This window comes from Harpia harpyja, chromosome 15 (assembly GCF_026419915.1).
Source record: "Harpia harpyja isolate bHarHar1 chromosome 15, bHarHar1 primary haplotype, whole genome shotgun sequence".
NCBI lineage: Eukaryota > Metazoa > Chordata > Aves > Accipitriformes > Accipitridae > Harpia > Harpia harpyja.
In genome coordinates this window covers 28,494,893-28,512,064 of record NC_068954.1, presented here as the reverse complement: position 1 = coordinate 28,512,064, position 17,172 = coordinate 28,494,893, and the positions used below count along the sequence as shown (strand labels likewise).

The 17,172-nt window shown below is 45.6% G+C and overlaps 1 pseudogene; it reads left to right on the top strand.

The window, feature by feature from the left end:
* Positions 1-11,158, top strand: part of LOC128151753 (patatin-like phospholipase domain-containing protein 7) — a 38,159-nt pseudogene extending 27,001 nt beyond the window's left edge.
* Positions 11,159-17,172: the final 6,014 nt, after the last annotated feature.

Below are 17,172 nucleotides of genomic sequence, written 5' to 3'. Positions count from 1 at the left end.
CTGAAGTTACTAGCAGGACTGAAATAAATCTGAATTACTCTGCCATGTGGAAAGACCATACTGCAATGCACTGCATGAATCTTTCCTCACTGTGTACAGATTTATCCATGTGAGAAGTAAATGTGTAATTTCTGCCACCTTGTAATTTCATGCTCTCGGAGACTGTGTGAAGAAGCTCTGTAAAGGCATTCAGGTGATTGCTGAATCTAGTAATCCTGTTGCCATAGCATCCGAGTGCCTCATTTGGTTTTTGGAACTGAATCTCTGCCTTGGGCTAATGGCTATGAGTGCATCTGAGAGCTGAGTGACTCTGCCATGCCCATTCCAAGTTAAATGCTTGATGCCCTCACAATTGTCATTATTGAGCTCAGCCCCTGTTTATCAGCTTTGTGTTGTAAGAAGGAATGAAAATGTTTGTTTTCATCATTCTTAAGGATTCCAGCTGCATTTTGTTATGGAGGTGTATCTGTTCATGCAGCTAATGAGACAATTTGGGAAGATGGTACTAAATGGTCCAAGTTGGTCACAGATACCCAAGTTCTGTTAATAGCATATATTTCAGTAGCTCAAGTCTGTTGATGCTGCCAGAGGCCTGGGTGCAGCTGCTGCAGCCTCTTGCCCTGCTTTAAGAGCTCTCACCAAATGACACTTGCTGGAACTTAAAAATCCCAAAGTAAAATCTTCCAACATTCCTTGCTGACTTGCAAATCACTCCCCTTGCAACTTGAAAAATTTTGGTCGTGATCTTTTATTTACCAGCAGTGAGGCTCGAGATAGATGTTACACGTTGTTGCCGATTTGATGAAGGGCTGCAGTGCTGTCTTGTTAGTCTTCAGGAGATGTAAGTGTCTTGTTATGTTAATTTTCAGTTTTCTCCAGGCATTTATATCTGCATGAAAAGCTACAGATAATCTTGGAAGAAATTCTTGTTAGCGGTGGAGTGATCTGTTCTGTTCAGTCTTCTGCCCTTGATAGGACTGGCATCAGATGCTGCATGTGACAAAAGTTTGCATCCAACCTGCAACTGAAGTCTTCCTTTATAGACCTATTGGATCATGAGCAAAAATTCCAAGATGACTGAAGCTACTGATGACAGCACTTTCCTTTTGGAATCCAGAACAAATTTCTCAGTGGCTAAGATGTTCCCATGAAACAGACAGTTTTCAGTAAAACTAACTTTTGATGAAAATCTGTCCTTTTTATCAGCTGTAGGTGTAAAGAATAATTCCTGATGGTTTCACTTGCTCTATTTTTTTTCAACCAAAAATGAAAAGAGGAAAAATGTGGCCTAACAATTAGAATGGTAAAATGTTTACATCTCTGCTGTATTGATTTCCTGCTGCAATAAGGTTAATGACTATGGGCAGATTCTGCTATGCTGCCTGCGCTGAACTGCATCTTACTGCGCACGCAGCGCTCGTTGCTTTTAGTGGTTCTACCTCTATGGCAAAGTACTGGACACAGTAGTGTTCAGCTTTGCCTTGCAGAGGTTAAGTTGCAAGACGCCAGGACTGGACGCACTGTCACTCTTCAGCATAAGGCAAGAACCTGGTAATTGAGCCTAGGTTTTGGTAATGAAGTGTTGCGCTTCTGAAGATTTTCTGGTTCGGGTGAAAGTTTTGTTGAAGCAGAGGTGGCCTGAAGCATTAGGGTTTGGCACTGGCTGCACATGGGACACCAAATTATATATGGGCAGTTCCTTGAGATGGAAAGAAAATTTTTTCCGTGCCTGTTGGTTGCCTGTGTTACATAGTCGGGGTTGTTGTGGTGACCAGCTTTGGAGCTGGAGAGGAATCTTCTGATCAGCTGATGCATTTAGCTGGATCAGCTCCGTTGCCAATGCAAGGGTTTGGGGTTGAGTCCAAACGGAGGGCAGGCTTTTGGAAAGACCCTGTCTCCCATGTCTCTTCAGTCAGGTGGAAAATTCGCGCTCTCCTGTGCAATGCATGTGCGAACGCACACAAGAATTCATTACTCTGGGGAAGCTTTTGGTCTACTGTGTGTATGAAAACGTATGTACGCACACGTATGTATGCACAGCACAGCTGAGCTGCGTGACCAGGCAAGGGGTCCGATAAAGCAAGTGTTAGATAATCTTGTCCAGTTGGTCCATGATGTAGACGGTCTCCTCTAGTTTCACCTTCCTTTGAAAATAACTTTCATGTTTCATGATTTTTCTGCCAGCTGATAGCAGGTCTCTTCGTTAGAGACCCTGGGAGTCTGGGGTTAAAACCGATAACTACAAAATCCTTACGAATCCAAGTCTGATCAATTGAAACGAATGAAACCTTATTTTCTTCCGGCAGTTTGGATGCTTCCTCACATTCCTGGATCTTCACATGTGCACGGAGAAGTAAATTGCACCCCCTGCCCCTTTCTTCTCCAGGATCCTTCATTGTTGAATGGCAAAGTGACGCTGCATCAGGTTACTGGTGGGACTGTGCTATCGAGGCAAGGAGATGTGAGTGAGCATCATCCGAGAGCAGAGAGAACATAAGTCTGGCTCAGTCTTTGCCCCCCACCACAAGGTATTTATACACATTGATGATACGTAAAAAGTCTCCCCTGACCCCTCCCAAGCGTTCTCTTCTCAGGGTGAAATGACGCCAGCTCTGAGCCTTTCTTGGCACATGGAGTAGCAGTGTAGGCAGCGGAAACGTGGTACCTGTCTGTTTTCAGCTCTCCTGTACCTTCATGAGAAGGTATGGAGTATCACACCTCCATCCTTCCTGAGGAGGTATGGAGACCAGGTGGCGTTTTTTCCTGCCCCGCACTGCAGGCTTTCAATGATGTCACTCAGTTGCAGTACAGTATTTTGCCCCCCATACAATACAAATCCAGTGTTACTTGCTCACTGCAAAGTGTATTTAGGATATAATGAGATTCAGGTGTAATACTACTATGTAAATAGACAAGCTTGTGCAAAGCAGATGAGGGGCAGCTCCAATTACAGTGGTGCTGTATTCTGCTCTGCTGAACTGCAAAGTCCCTCATCATGCTGCTGTCATTACCCCATCATCTCTATTTGCAATTCTGTTATTTCTTGAGATCTTAGAGATGCAGCCTTGATTTTCCATAACCATACAAAGAGAAACATGTTTTTCAACATTGTGGCTCCTTAGTTTCAAATCCTCATAAGCTGCTTTTAATAATTGACTACTGTGTCGTCTTTTGTCACCGAATTGTTCAAAAACTGTAGGGAGCTTCTGGGAAAAGGGATGGTCATGATAGTACTGTCACTGTGATAATTGCTTTTAAAATCTTAGGGGATTTTCTTGAGCTCTTTGTCCATTTACTCCAGAATGTTAACGTTTGCTTTGTGGTCTCAGGGATGCTTCACATGTACCAACAGAAGATAGGCTCGGAGGAGGACAGCTGTCTTTTCATGCCCCGTCCAGGAGAACTCGGGTCAGCTCGCTGTCCTGACTGGGGAACCACTGCTTTTCACCATCAAGGCCAATCAAGACTGCAGCTTCCCGACTATTTCCAAGTCCCATTTCTGTGAGTGAGTTCTGCCGTGAAAATATGTATTGATTGATTATTTTTAAATTTTTGGTGTCCCTTCTGAACAAAGATGGGTGGCAGATGTATGTGTGGCGTAGTACTGCTACGATACATCCTGCAGCAAACCGTATAGCTTACGTGAGGGTTTTTAAGCACCCGGATGAGCTCTGCCCCATCTGTCAGGTGGCTTTACTCCAGCAAGAGGTAATGCAGGGAACATGGTAATACTTGCATGGCAGTGCTTCCTTTGTTCTAGGTTTATAGAGCTCTTAACCCAGTGGGGTGTGATGTGTGAGCCAAGACTCACATACTTCATACTGTTAAGAAAGAAAGTCTGGCCAGAGCCTGTGCTTTGCTGGGTTAAGTGCTTCTTTGCCAGGCCCTTTCTCTTGGCTTCATCATTCCTTTTGGCTGGAGAGCCACCCCAGTTTGGTTTCCAAACACAGCCCAGGCTGTTGGGTGTGTTACGAATGATTGGTCTTGGCGTAACTGTAGGTTTTCAATGCTCACTAATAGAAGAGGTCAAACAATAATGCCCCTGTGCAAGACAAGTTCCTTTCTGGACCGTGGAAATAATAAATGACTGGTGACTTAACGTTGAAAGAGGCATATAGGTATTTCTTAATGAAAAACCCAGTATGATGGGTATGCAGTTAGCCCTGTTGTCCAGTATTAATGATTAATGCCCTTGATTTATTCCATGATCCTCTTGTTAAGACTTCCTATTAGTTCACAGATGTAATTTGTGTCAAATACCTCTCTTTCCTTTCATGAACACCTTGTTCAACTTCTTGGATGTGCTATCGGTCCTGTGTTACGTGTAGGACTTTTCTGAGGTTGTGGTTTCTAGGCCGCTATGTTGTGTATTTCTGCATACTTCTTAACTTCCTAAATAATGCTGATGGTTTGTATTCCTAATGAACTCTACCACAGAATCTTGCTGTGTTTTTTGTTGTTTCACCTCAGGCAAAAGGCTGTATGCTATAAAATTGAACAGGCTGTTCTCAGCAGTGTACTTGGTTGATGAGCTGTGTTTCTACAAGTCTGTGTGGTGAATGTCAACCCTTTGACCTAATTTCTGATGGAAGTTTCTCACTTGACCTATTCTATGAGGTATCAGATCTATTTTGTCTAAGCTCCCGCTTTTCTCTTCTTGTACTGTTTTCCTACTTGTTTCTGACTTTAAATTTCATGATGTCATGTCAGCCAACCTGTCGGATTCCACCTTTTCTTCTTTTTGTTTAGATATTCAGTCCTGGATTACCTCTTAAATTTGCTTGAGCTCCTTTTCCTGAGTTTTCTCTTAGCTTTCAAGAATCAAGTTGTCTCTTGTTCATTCCAACTTAGCTTTTGCTTTTATTTAGCCCTTGCCAGTCAGTGATTTCAAACCCATCAGTGTGTCACCTCTTGATTGTTTTTGGGACCTTTCCAAATGTTTTTCTTCTTTAACAAGTCTATTGCCATTTCTCTGCATTTTATGAGCTCTGTGATCTTCCACTGTTCCATCTTCACAACTTCTCCTGAAACCGAAGCTTTCTTTCACTTCTAACTCGTGTTCCCATATTTAAAAGTGTCATTGTAGAAAGTTTTGAAAAGCATGAGGTTTCTTCATTCGTTCATTTTTGCTTTGAACTTAGGAGAAAGAAAAGCTTGCTGATAAAATTAGAAGTAAGTTTTTTTTCCACTTTCTGTGCCAAATTTTGCGTTCATAGTCCCTACAGTGTTACGCTTTGTCCTTTGCTCAGAATCTCAAGAGAATGTTTTGGTTTTTTTTGTTTTTTTTTTCTGGCTTTTATCTGACTGACCAGAAGAAAATTAATAAGAACCTCCATTAATCTCTGACATTTTTCTTCCTTTCTTGTCAAATATATTACTCTTTTCCTTTGAGCTGCCCTGCAACTTTGTATGTGTTTTTTCTCAATAATTTGTGAGAGGGCAAAGCAGAAAACATGGTCAATAGTTGTCATCAGGCAAAGAGCACAGTAATGGAAGCAGTCCAGGGTTTACAATTGCACGTTGGACAGCAGATTAAATCCTTTTCACTGAAACTTTGCGGCAGGAGCCTTTTATGGGGCACTAACATGACTAAATAACTATCTGTAAATGTAGAGTTTTAACTATAGGGGTCACACAAGCTAATCGTATAGTATGTACCTTAAACGCTTTGCTGTTCTGCTGAAAGGATATACTAAGTGCGCAGTGCCTACGCTGCAACTGTTGGTGTCTCCTGAAGAACAGTGTAACCGAGTTGTCGCCAGACTCTCTTGAGGGAATATGTTTTAGGTTGTGCAGGACTAGGGACTCTTGGACGTTTTCTGCTTCAGTAAATTTCAGTTTGGAGTCTTAATTGTGGCCGCTTGGCAAGGAAGCAGGAATGCTTTGATTTTTATTTGCTCTTGCCAGCCAAGCTGAGTATCAAATTGCATGCTCATGCACAAGAATATCTGCTTAAGTCCCAGGCTTTCACAGACACTAGTTAAGCCCTTTCATTGCTATATTGGGTGAACTTTCTAATAAAGAATCTTAAGGATCCCTTCAGAAGCAGGTTTCTGTAGTACAGAGCTTTGGTTTTTAATTTTCCCAGTGTTGGGCATGTGCCAAGCAGAAGACCAAAGATGAAAATGTGCCCAAGTGAGAGGAAGGAAACATGGCTGATAAAGGGGGGAAAAAAAATCTGCTTTCTTGTTCTTGTGCATAAGGGTGGGCTTTTAGCTTCCCTGCTAATACTGTTGTAGAAGCTGTACAGCGCTTGAAGTAACAGAGAGCTCCAGGTGGAAATAAAAGCAGCCTGTCAGTAGTTTACATTTTGAATGCATTAAGGTACAGATCTTGAGGGAGGAGAAGGAGTAAATGGCTTTTATGGATCACAGTAGACAGCCTGTGTGGGAGGAAACTTTGAGGGCTAAATAAGCGAGTATATAGTAAAGCATTCAGGAGTTTTGGGGGTGGTTGGGTGGGTGGATTTAAGTTTTATATCAGCTGAGAAGGGGGATAGGGCTGGGTGTTTTGCATGTGTTGAGGCATTAGGGTTGTCTGTTCACTAGTGCTTATGCTCGGGTGCCCCTTCCAGCTCTTTGTCCTCTGCTCCAAGTTACGTTTGTGTGGTAAAGTTTCCGTAAGATACCATGGTTTTTTCACGTGCAATAATAGCTTATTGAAACCAAGGTAGTCTGTAGGTATCTCGGGTAGGAGATGGTGGGGGGCACGGAAACCTCAGGGCAAGAGGAGAGGGGCAGGAGAGGAAGGCTGTCCTGCTTTTTTTGTAATCCTGTTTTGATGGCCAGATTTTAAACCATGCTGTCAAGAGTTGGTGTTTAGTTTAATTTGCCTAGTAGCACATAGTGCAGGCAGGGGTTATGAGTGTGATGAGCTCAATATGTAGTAGGGATACATGCCTATGAATCTCTCTGGTTTCAATTCCAGGGATTTTGGCTGAAGAAATTACAAGCTTCATTATTGTGAAAAGTAGCAATTGAGGCACTGGGTAAGGAGAGTAGATGAACATGAAAGCTCCCTGCAGTGCCCGGTGTGCTGCACTTGACCCCAGACACTGTCAGCTCTGGGTCTCTTGGTGTAGCTGCAGGACTAAGGAATGAGAGATGTGATATTTTAGAAACTTCAGGGCAGCGTGTGTGCTACATTACATGCAGGCAGTAGAGAGCTCCTCGTGAGTCTGCTTTTGCTATCGCATTCTAGGATTATGGATCTCTGCTTGGGCTTTCTCTGATGTCTGCAAGGTCACAGTGGTCCACAAGGAACTGTTACTTCAGTTAGGGAACAAAGACTGCCAAAGCTCCTTCCATGCCTTTCTCTCCTCCTCACTAGTTTTTAGGGTGCAAGGTTAGATATGAAGCTCACATGATTTGCGCTTAGTGAGAATTCCCACATACTCGGGGTCTCCTAAGTAGATTTCCTCAGGGCAGTCCGGTATCTTCATTGTAAGGGGAACATTGATGCAGAAAACATACCAAGTATTTTGCGTTTTCTCTTGTTTCTGTCCGTGTGTGGCTTTAACATAGCTCCCTCGTCTCTATCTGCGTGCACTTTCTGTACCAGGTCTGCCTACGCTTAGCTACTTCTTTATGAAGTCTCTTGTGAAATAACTGGATTGTAGTAGTCTGCCATCAATTGCTCTTGATGCTGTGCAGGAACAGAAAAGGTGGGATGTCCTTACAGGTACACCATGTAGAGATGTGCGTGATCAGCTCACTCCTGTGGAGGAGTGCTTGCTTACAAAGTGGCAGGATGCAGTGATCTATAGTCTAAAAGACTGAGAAATAAGACATTCATGAGCAGTTCTCAGGTGTCTGTGAGAGCGATTTCCCTCTGGCGTTACGGTCAGTGTCAAGTTTGCAGTTATCCCCGGCAGAGCAATCTGAAAAGTTTTTCAGTTTGAGAAAAGTACTGAATTGCATGGTATCTTTATTACTAGAGACTTGTAAGCACCACTGAAAAGATGTGGTGTGAAGGTCAAGCTTTACTGGAAGACGTTTCAGTTCTTCGTGGCCTTTGCAACAGGGATAAGGGAACGTTTGAAATACAGAGCATGTCTCTTTACTTTCAAGAGCATCAGACTTTACATATAATAAGGTTCTGACCTGATAAATCTAGGGGAAACTCGAGTACGGGCACATGTGGGAGACTGAGAGGTGCAGAACAGCAGGAAGGGATAATCTTCTGGACAGTACGAACATTTCCCTGAGTCATAAGAGACCTGGGTGAAGGGGAGGTTGGGAGGGTGGCTCATAAACAAGAGCTAGCATGGCTCCCATCCATCCCACTGCTCGGTTAACGAAGGGAATTGGGCCAGACAGCAGGACTAGGTAGCATCCTACTAGCATAGTGCTGCTGCTACTAGGACAGGGCCGACTTGGAGTGACACTGCATTTGGGCTAGGTTAGAAGGCTGGCCAGCCCCGTGCTTGGTCAAGTTAGCACTGACGCAGTATGGTTGTGGCAATAGTGGAATATGTATACGGGTATGTGCTAACTTCTGAATTGGTGCCTATGTAACTGCCCAGTTGCATTGGCAACAGCTGCGTTGAGATGTTGGGCCTGTGTGTGTACCTATTCCTGTTTTGGGGAAGTACTTGAATAACACTTCCCCCCCGCCCCAGATAATGCGGGAGCAGCCAAGTGTAGTTCTCGGTGTGGCCCACACTGTTCTGAAGAGAATGTCCTCATTGGTTTAGGCGAATTGACTTTGCCCTCGGTTGGATGGAGGTCGAGGCTGGGCGAGCTGTTTACAGGTGAGATATGGACAAAATTACATGGTTGTCTGTTGCATACTTAAGTTTTCCTAGTTAAGGAGTATAGTAGCGATACGTAGAATAAGAAACTCACTGGACTAAATGTATCAACTCTTCATCATGTTTATCTGTTTGCCTGTTCTGATTCGATTTTGTTTCTGCAGTACCCTTCAACATTGCTTTGGTCTCTTGTATCCAGGTGTTAGTAAAATTCTTCCATACATTCCTCATCCTTCATGTTGTCTCGGCAGGCTTTTAAAGTGACATAATTGATGAAGACATAGACAGTTGTATGTTCTGGTGGTAGTTTCTGCATTGTTAAGGGCATGAATGTCTGTTGCTAAGGGCATGAATGTCTGTTGCTCAAAGAGTTTTTCAGCCTTTCTGAAATAAAAAAGACGACAATTCAGTTGGGCTTATTCAATAGTAAATTGAAACTAGGCACTGGACTGTATCTTTAGGGGGCAAAATTTACCCTTGGGACAACTTTGTTTTATGGATTGTTTTTCTACTACGATGCATTTGAGCCATTATATGGATGCTGCAGTGGTGGGAGAATGAAGGCCTAACGTGGTATGTGTTCTATGTAACTGTGGTTTTAATTTCTGTATACCTGCAGCACCAGTGCTAATGGAAGTTTGGGATTACTTTGTGCATCAAAGCAGTCATAGCTGTCAATATCTTGTTAAAATCCTACGGAATTCCTTGCATTAGTTTTAACTGCACTACCAGAAGTATGGCATTTCATCTGTGTGCTAGGTTATGCTGGAAACCTGCATTCTAAACAGCACTCTGAATCATGCAAACTGGGTAGGGCACAAGCGTCCTGATGGAGTAAGGTGTGTGCACCAAAAGGAATCCAAATCCTGAGCCGCTTGGGGTTTTTTCTCTTTGACGTGCAGAATTTCTCTACGCATCATACTGACCTTGCAATGACAACGAGCTCCTGCTGTAACCAGTAATGAGCCTGTTGTCTCCCCTAGAGACCACTTGCATCCTGGTGATCTGCTTCCAGACCTAACATTAACCACTTGTGCAAAGCATGTACATGTAAACATGAAATATATTTCCAAGTCCCCTTTTAACAGATGCCTGTTCAGTTTCTTGTTTGCTTGTTATGTTTAACTGTTGGTTAAACACCTTCCTATGTCCTCTAAGCCAGGCAGGGAAAGATGATCAACTTGTCAAAAGACCCTAGATGCATTTGCTGAGCAAAGATGCTTCACTGATCCTCGTTACTGATTATTCTTTCTGCAGGCAGCGTGACAAGTCAGACTGCACGTACGTTGTGTTGAATGGTCAACTTCACTCCGTCATACAGATGGATGATGGAAAAAAGCACCCGACCGGTGAATGTGGCCGAGGAGACTTAATTGGAGTGGTAAGAGGGAGTTTCAAAACCGAATTGTTTGGCTGAGAAATTGGTATTGACTCCCCACTAAACAAACAAAATCTCACTGTGATAGTTGTTAATCTTAGTTAAGGGTTTTCACAAGTTGGAAAGACGGAAAATCCCTTCAACCTGGAAGCTTTCTCTAATAATACGTGAATGGGATTACTAGACTTGGTTTAAAAAGAAAGATAAAAAAAAAAGTCAAAACCAAACCAAAAAGCCCTGCACAATGCTCTTTGGTGATACGGGTTACTTCCTTTCACATTGAGAGGAGCGCAGCCTGTTCGAAGAGCTCAGGAGGAATTGCAGGAATGTGCACTAAATGGTGATCTGAATAAGTTTAGTGTCCTAGAAAGATTGTGTTTGGCTGGGGCCCCCTGGAAGTGTCTACTCCAACCTCCTCCAAGTAAGCAGAGCTAACTTCAAAGCTGCATCAGGTTGTTCAGGGAATGTGTGGTTACTGAAAGCAACTCTTGATTTCAAAATCGTAGTATTTATCCTTGTTTAATTGCCCTGCTATGTCCATTTTTTGTTTCTCCGACGTAGTTAACAACTGAAACAGGAGTCCTACATCATAAGTACGCATCGCTTGTTTGATTTTTGTGTTTAAAATTGGAAGGTTTCTGAAGTTCTGAGATAGTTGCTCAGGCCCTCTTCTGCTTTCTGAGCTGAAACATTCAATGCGTATCTGTTTGTAGCCAGAATTAGCGTAGCTCTCAATAAAGAAAACAGAAGAGTTGGTATTAGTACTATGAGAAGAAGTTCTTGTTGAGAGAGATCAAGAGGAAGGAGGAGGACAAGGCTGTTACCCTCCAGAGAGGCAATTCAAGGTTGTGCTGATTGCAAAAGGTGATGTTTTTGGAAGTGGCATGAACCAGCAGTTGAGTGTTAGCCACTGGTGTAAGAGGTTCTCCTCCGCTACCTTGCCTCTTCCCCTTGATCAGTGGCTGTGTCTATAATGGAGGACTCTCTCTCCGTAGCTGGGGCAGGAATACAACAACCTCAGCATGTGAGACCTAGTTGTCTCTGGTGGCAGGTGGGTCACAGACCGGTGTCTGTATTGCAGTGTTCGTGGCAGAGGTCTTGTGTGTTCCAAGAGACTGGGAAGTGAGCTGACATCTCTTGAGAGAAGTAAAAAGTTTTCTTGTAAGGAGGGTGAAGTCTCTGGACCTTTTCAGGGTGTGTTCACAGCTCATTTTCACTTGCTTAGTAACGTTAAAATAATCTGGTGATATTCCCAGCAGAAGACGGAGGTGGTCTGGACTGGTGACTGCACCGTATTCATAGAGTTATATGTGGACAGCATTTAAGGGTATCTTCCTAAGATCAGTGCTACATGTGGCCGAGGACTTCTGTTGGCTTGGGACTGTATTTGAAGAAGCAGGTCTGTGCTTGAGTGCGCTAGGCACACTCAAAAATTCTATTTGTTTTTTTCTTTCTTGGGCTACTGTCGCAACCCAGACTGGACAGACGAGGGAGTCGTGTTTAATTTGAAATTCCCTCGGGCTAAAATAAGGTGAAAGGACACCAAACGATGAGTTAAAGATTTTATTCATGACAAAAGCAAACTGAACCGGGGAGGAGTGGTAGTAGGTGGCAGGGTTTCTCACAACAGGAATTGGCATAGGACTACTTCTGTAAACCGTGTAACCATATACATCAATTCAGGGAATAAGGAGATCCCTCCCGTTGAGTCACGAGGTTCAGAGCAGACGCCCTTGCTTTCCAGACTCCTCCTCAGAGGAGGGTCTAGGGGCAGCTGGATCCACTCTTAGTCTCAGACTTGGTCAACGGTTTATATCTTGAAACGGATGAGGTGTAGGGATTGTGGAAAAGGAAGAGGAAAGAGAGAGGAAGAAAGAAAAAAAGGAAGAAAGATTTCACTGGTCCTGGGTCCAGCATTGGTTCAGTCAGCTGAGGTGTCCAGTCAGCCGAGGGGTCCAGTCCCGGTGGGCTTGTGCACCCCGGGGCTTCAGTTTGTGTCCTTTTATCATCCTTGCCCCTCCTTCGGGCGGGCACCCGAACTCATCAGGTTAATGAGCAGTTTGTGAGCCTTTGGGCTTGGGGGTCGTTTGTGGAGTAACTTCTCCTTCCCTGCAGACATGGCCATTGTTTGATCTTTGTATCAGAACAGCTTATCAGAACGGGGAGCTGCGCACCCTCCAGCACGCCCTCCCCCTCCTGTTGCTGATGTCCGAGCTGATGGGCTTTTCACCTTGGTTCCTTGCTGTGCAGGGTTTGTCTTTAAGCTGAACTTGCCCCACCACAATGTTTGACGCATTAACTCTTTCAGTCTCTCACAGCTACCTCCTTGGGAGACTTTGTTAAGTGTAAAATGACATGGTTTGACAGGAATGAAAGCTGAGATCTTTTGTGACTAATCATGCTGGTATGAGGCCTTGTATTGTGTGAATAAGGGTTTGTCAGTTTTGAGAGCTACAGCCATTTTCCAGTTTGTTTCCCTGCTTGCTTTCACCAGTGGTGATCCACAGCTCCACTGTCAAGCTTCTGGAGTTCTGCAGAGCTCCTACATTAAAACAGCAGAGCTGTTTTTCTCCTTTTTGAAAGCAGTTTTGAGTGATAGTGGAGTGTACGGTCTAAACTCTTACCTCCCCGTACGAGCAGTAGTGCTGATTTTGGCGTAACATTTCATGCTGGCTCAACCGTTGATGTGGTGAGGAGAGAGGGAGGTTGATTTTGGTGGGTGGGCTGGGACATGTTTGCTGTAATAGTGCCGTGTTTGCTGGTGAGTCCGTAGGCACGGATACAGAAATGCCTAGATAGTGTATGTCTAAACGGTAAGTCAGTTTTCTGGATCCATGTTAAGACATGAATCATTTTGAAGACTTTTGCGACTCCATGGATGTCACCTACTCTTTCCTACCCACAGCTCCCAGGCCCACTGACTCACACTGCCATTTGTTGAATGGATCTCAATGCTCAGGCTGTCCTTTGAAAACATGGGGGAGGATTTGTAAAGATTGCCAAGCTTAATACAGCCCTTCTTTGCAGAGGACATTAGTAACATGACATTTTTCCTTTCAAAAAGATGTGTTGATCCCCTTATGCAGGATCTGTTACAAACCTTTAAAAGCCTGCTGTAGGGTTGAGGTTTTTTTCCCTGAAAGTAAAGTAATAGGAGGGTTCTAGGTGCTTGCAGGGAATTAAATGAGCAGCTGGTGTTGGTAATTGGTGTTTTGGTCAACTGGTGCCATGTTCCTCCCTGAAACTCCTCCGAGACCCCGCCATGTCACTCGGAATTGTGGGCACTAACAAAGTACGGGTGTCTTGTTGTCAATGTATTTTTGTTACGGCCTTCATTTCAGATCTTTAAAAACGCTGTGTGTCAAATGTGTAAGAGATGAGTAACTGCCATTTCTGCTTTCAAAAGAAAAGCATCGAAAAATGAAGGATTTCAGACAAGGTGTTAATTTTGAAGCATGTGCGTGTACTCCCAAGGCTAAACTTGTGGCTTGAACTGTTTTGTTCCTTACACTGATGGAATGGCATCTTGTTCTGAGGTCTGTCAATTCAGGGGGAGAAGAATAGATTAGAAACTGAAGTTTACCTTGCCTGTGTAGTTACTTGAAGAGCTGATAAGGATAGTTATGTCAGGGGAAAATGATCCCTGCTCCCTGGAGCCTTTTTGGAGGGACGCTGCCAGCTGCTTGTTGCTGCTGACCCTACTGATGGGCAACTCGGTTGCTGTATCTGGTTAAATGAAGTCAAAACTTGATTGAAGGCCTTCCAGGTAGTTCTTAAAGGACAATCATGAATCTGTTAGATAATTCCCTTGCATTTTAAATACAGTTGACCACTTGAAAGAGCTGACAGAAGTCCTGTTGTCTAGAGACTATGATTTGACCCATTTTGGGGGGAATACTTCAATTTGTTGGTGCCATTGCTACAGATGCACTTGTGGAAAAATGCTGAAATGCTAATTTTATTAAACGGTTATGCGAGCTGAAAGGTTGCTCTTCTAGCGTCATTTCTAGCGTGCCCAGGTGACCCTAAAGGAAATGAGAAAAGCCCACTGTGTGCTGGTAGAGTGAAAGGGTTTCTCTTCGCTAAGTTACGTGTTTAAAATGCTTATATTGGTGTCTCATTTATTTTCTTGATGTTGCTGCTTTAGTTCTGATCGTGGCTAACTGCTGGAAATTGTAGTTTTTACTCTTGCTACCTTGATCTCATTAAGACGTTGTTGTCTGAGAAAGAGGATTCCTTTTCATTCATTCATTTATGATTGATATCAGGTAAACTGGTCCAGGCTTGGACATCTAGTGTTGTCCCTAGCACTGCCGATGAGACGGGGACAGTTACTCAGTTACTTTTTGACAACGGTTGTCCCAGACGGGTTACAGGATCATAGCTCCAAGCATCTGTTGAGATGGGTGCTGTTTGCTTTTTGCATTGTTGGAAGGATACTAGTGGGTGAGGAGAAGGGAAAAAACCCAACAGAGCTACCTTGCAGAATAATCTCCTGCTGAATACAAGTTACTTGTATACTGCCTGCTCCCTTCAAATATCTGGACGTGATAGAACCTTCCACGCAATTAGGTTTTTATGCAGGTCAACACTTCAGTCTTAATTGGGTTCCTGAAGAATGGTTGCAGTGTTGGTAAGATGATTAAATGCCAGGCAGTTTGTAGGGGCCTTAGTGACAGCAGTTGAACGTGATAAGTAAATAAGTAAAGTAAATAAATACAGTAAATTAAGAAGTAAATTAAAAAGTAGTAAGTAAATTAGTAATTTAATAGGTAAAGTAAATCGTTAAACGCTGTGATTGTGCTTTCAAACAGTTCGGCTATTTTACATTTTTACAGCAAGAGCTGCAATTCCTATGATGAACATGCAGCCTACGTGTGGGTGACGGAATATAGCCATAGGCTGTGGGACCCCCCGGAGCAGCGGGTGGGGCGGCAGTCTGGCGGGTGAAGGCTCCTCGCGTGTCCAGGACACCCCGCGGGGCTGGGGCAGCCGAGCACTTGCCCACCCCCGGGCAGACCGAGGTGGGGGGAACGCGGGGCCCTGTGTGGCCCCGAAGTGGGGCAGGGGGGAGTTGGAGCCGTGGCCCCCCTGGCCAGGGCTCGCTGCCCTGGGTGCTCCCACCCCTGGGCTGTGCCGATCCCCCCCGGGCTCCCTGCCTCTCTGTGTGAGGAGATGGCAGGGTGCACCGCATGGGCCGGGCTCCCACGGAAATCCTGGATATGTCCCCACTTTCTTTTTACCCTGCCTTTTTAGCAACCGTTGAGCACTTCTTTTGTTCCTCGCCTTCCTGTAGAAGTCTCCTGGGGGACAGGAGAGCCGTCAGGCAGAGAAGGGGGTAAATCTGTCTCACCTCTTTCTGACTACCCTCTTTGAATGCCACCACGGGACCTTGCACCATGCTGGGCACAATACCCTCCGCTCAGGTCAAGGTCCCTTGCGTGTGTCTTCAAAGCTATCTTTACATGGTGGCTTTTCTTACGTAACATTGACAAGGTGACGCGCTTGTCCTACAATCACAGATTTCTTTATTCTCGTTCTAGTTTTCTTTCAAGAGAACTGGGACCTCACTGGGCAGCTCCCAAAGGCATCTGCCAGCTTTGGTGGCAGGACCCCGCTGAGGATGCCCCTCTTCAAGAGCACCAAGATGGGCACGGCAATCTGCAGGAAGGCGAAGAACAGAAGTAGTCTCCTGGGGGACAGGAGAAGGGCCAGGCCGAGCAGGGGGTAAATTTGTCCCAGCTCTTACCAACCACCCTCTTTGAATGCCACTGTGGGACGTTGCACCGTGCCGGGCACAACACACCCTGCTCGGGACTGGGGTGAGGGACCCAGGCATCTCTCTTGGCTCTGCTGTACGTCTCCCCAGTGGGCCCCCAAAATCCCCTGCTATGTGCCGCCCAAGCAAGGAAGAAAAGAAACACTGAAATACTTCATCCCTGGCAAGTCCAAAGCTGCCCAATGCCCTTGGACCACTGGCACAGGCATTCCGCTGCACAGGGAAGAGCCCTGGCACCCCGAGCAACTCACCGCAGCCAAGAAGTGATCTTATGCCTCCTTGACGCCAGCTGCTCCTCCTACAAGCCAAGGCACACAGGGACATGCGTTGGGGTGTGTGAGGCAGCTGAGGTCTGGGGGCTCAGACCCCCTCCCTCGTCCCTGCTGAGATCAGCGAGTGCCCCCATGTCCCCTGGGCACAGTGCAGACCTTTCCCTCCCCAAGGCCCACAGTGGGGTTCTCTGTCCTACCAGCCACGCAGCCACCAACTCCTGCAGCAGGCTCTCGCCTGCCATGTCTGCCTGCGCCATCTTCCCCCTGCTACGGACACCACGGGGTTTGGGCTGTGAGAAGAGACCTTGGCCAGCACGGTGAACCCCTGGGTGGCCAACAGGCACCCCCGGCATCCCACCACCGCACAGACCCACCCCCAGCCTGGAGGGCACAGAAGAAGAGCCTGGGAGCTGCTCAGAGTTGTGCAGAGCTGCTTCCAGGAGTCCCGAGTTGCTCAGTGCTGTTTTGAGCAGCTTAGGCAATGTCAAAGGGCTCTCCAGAGCCAGAAAGATGTCTGTGAGCAGCAGAGGCCTGCCCAGTGCTGCTCAGCAACTCCTTCAACACCCCTGCCCCAGATTTCAGTCAGGGCCCCGTTGCCACTCACAAAACTGTTGGCTCTTGGAGACCTTCCCGTCTCTCCAGCAGGTGCTGGAGCTTGTTCCTGAGCAGCTGCAGAAGCAAGCAAAGGGCCTGGTCAAGAATCCATACCATGCCTCCTCTGAGGGGGGTTCCCCCACAAACTTGTTAAGCCCCCGTCCCTCCTGTCCTCAGTACTTCATTCATCAGAGTCTGCTCCTGAACAGCTTCTGCCAGCTCTGACCACTGCTCCCTCTGCGAAGTCAGCGGGTGACGTCGCAGGGAGCCACACGCGGCAAAGGGTAACTTCTGTGCCGCTTGCAGCTGCCTCCCTCTTCGCCATTTGAAAGTGTTCGTGCGAGAGGGGAGGCGAGGAGGAGGAGGAGAAGCCATCAGAGCACCGGGACACTCCACA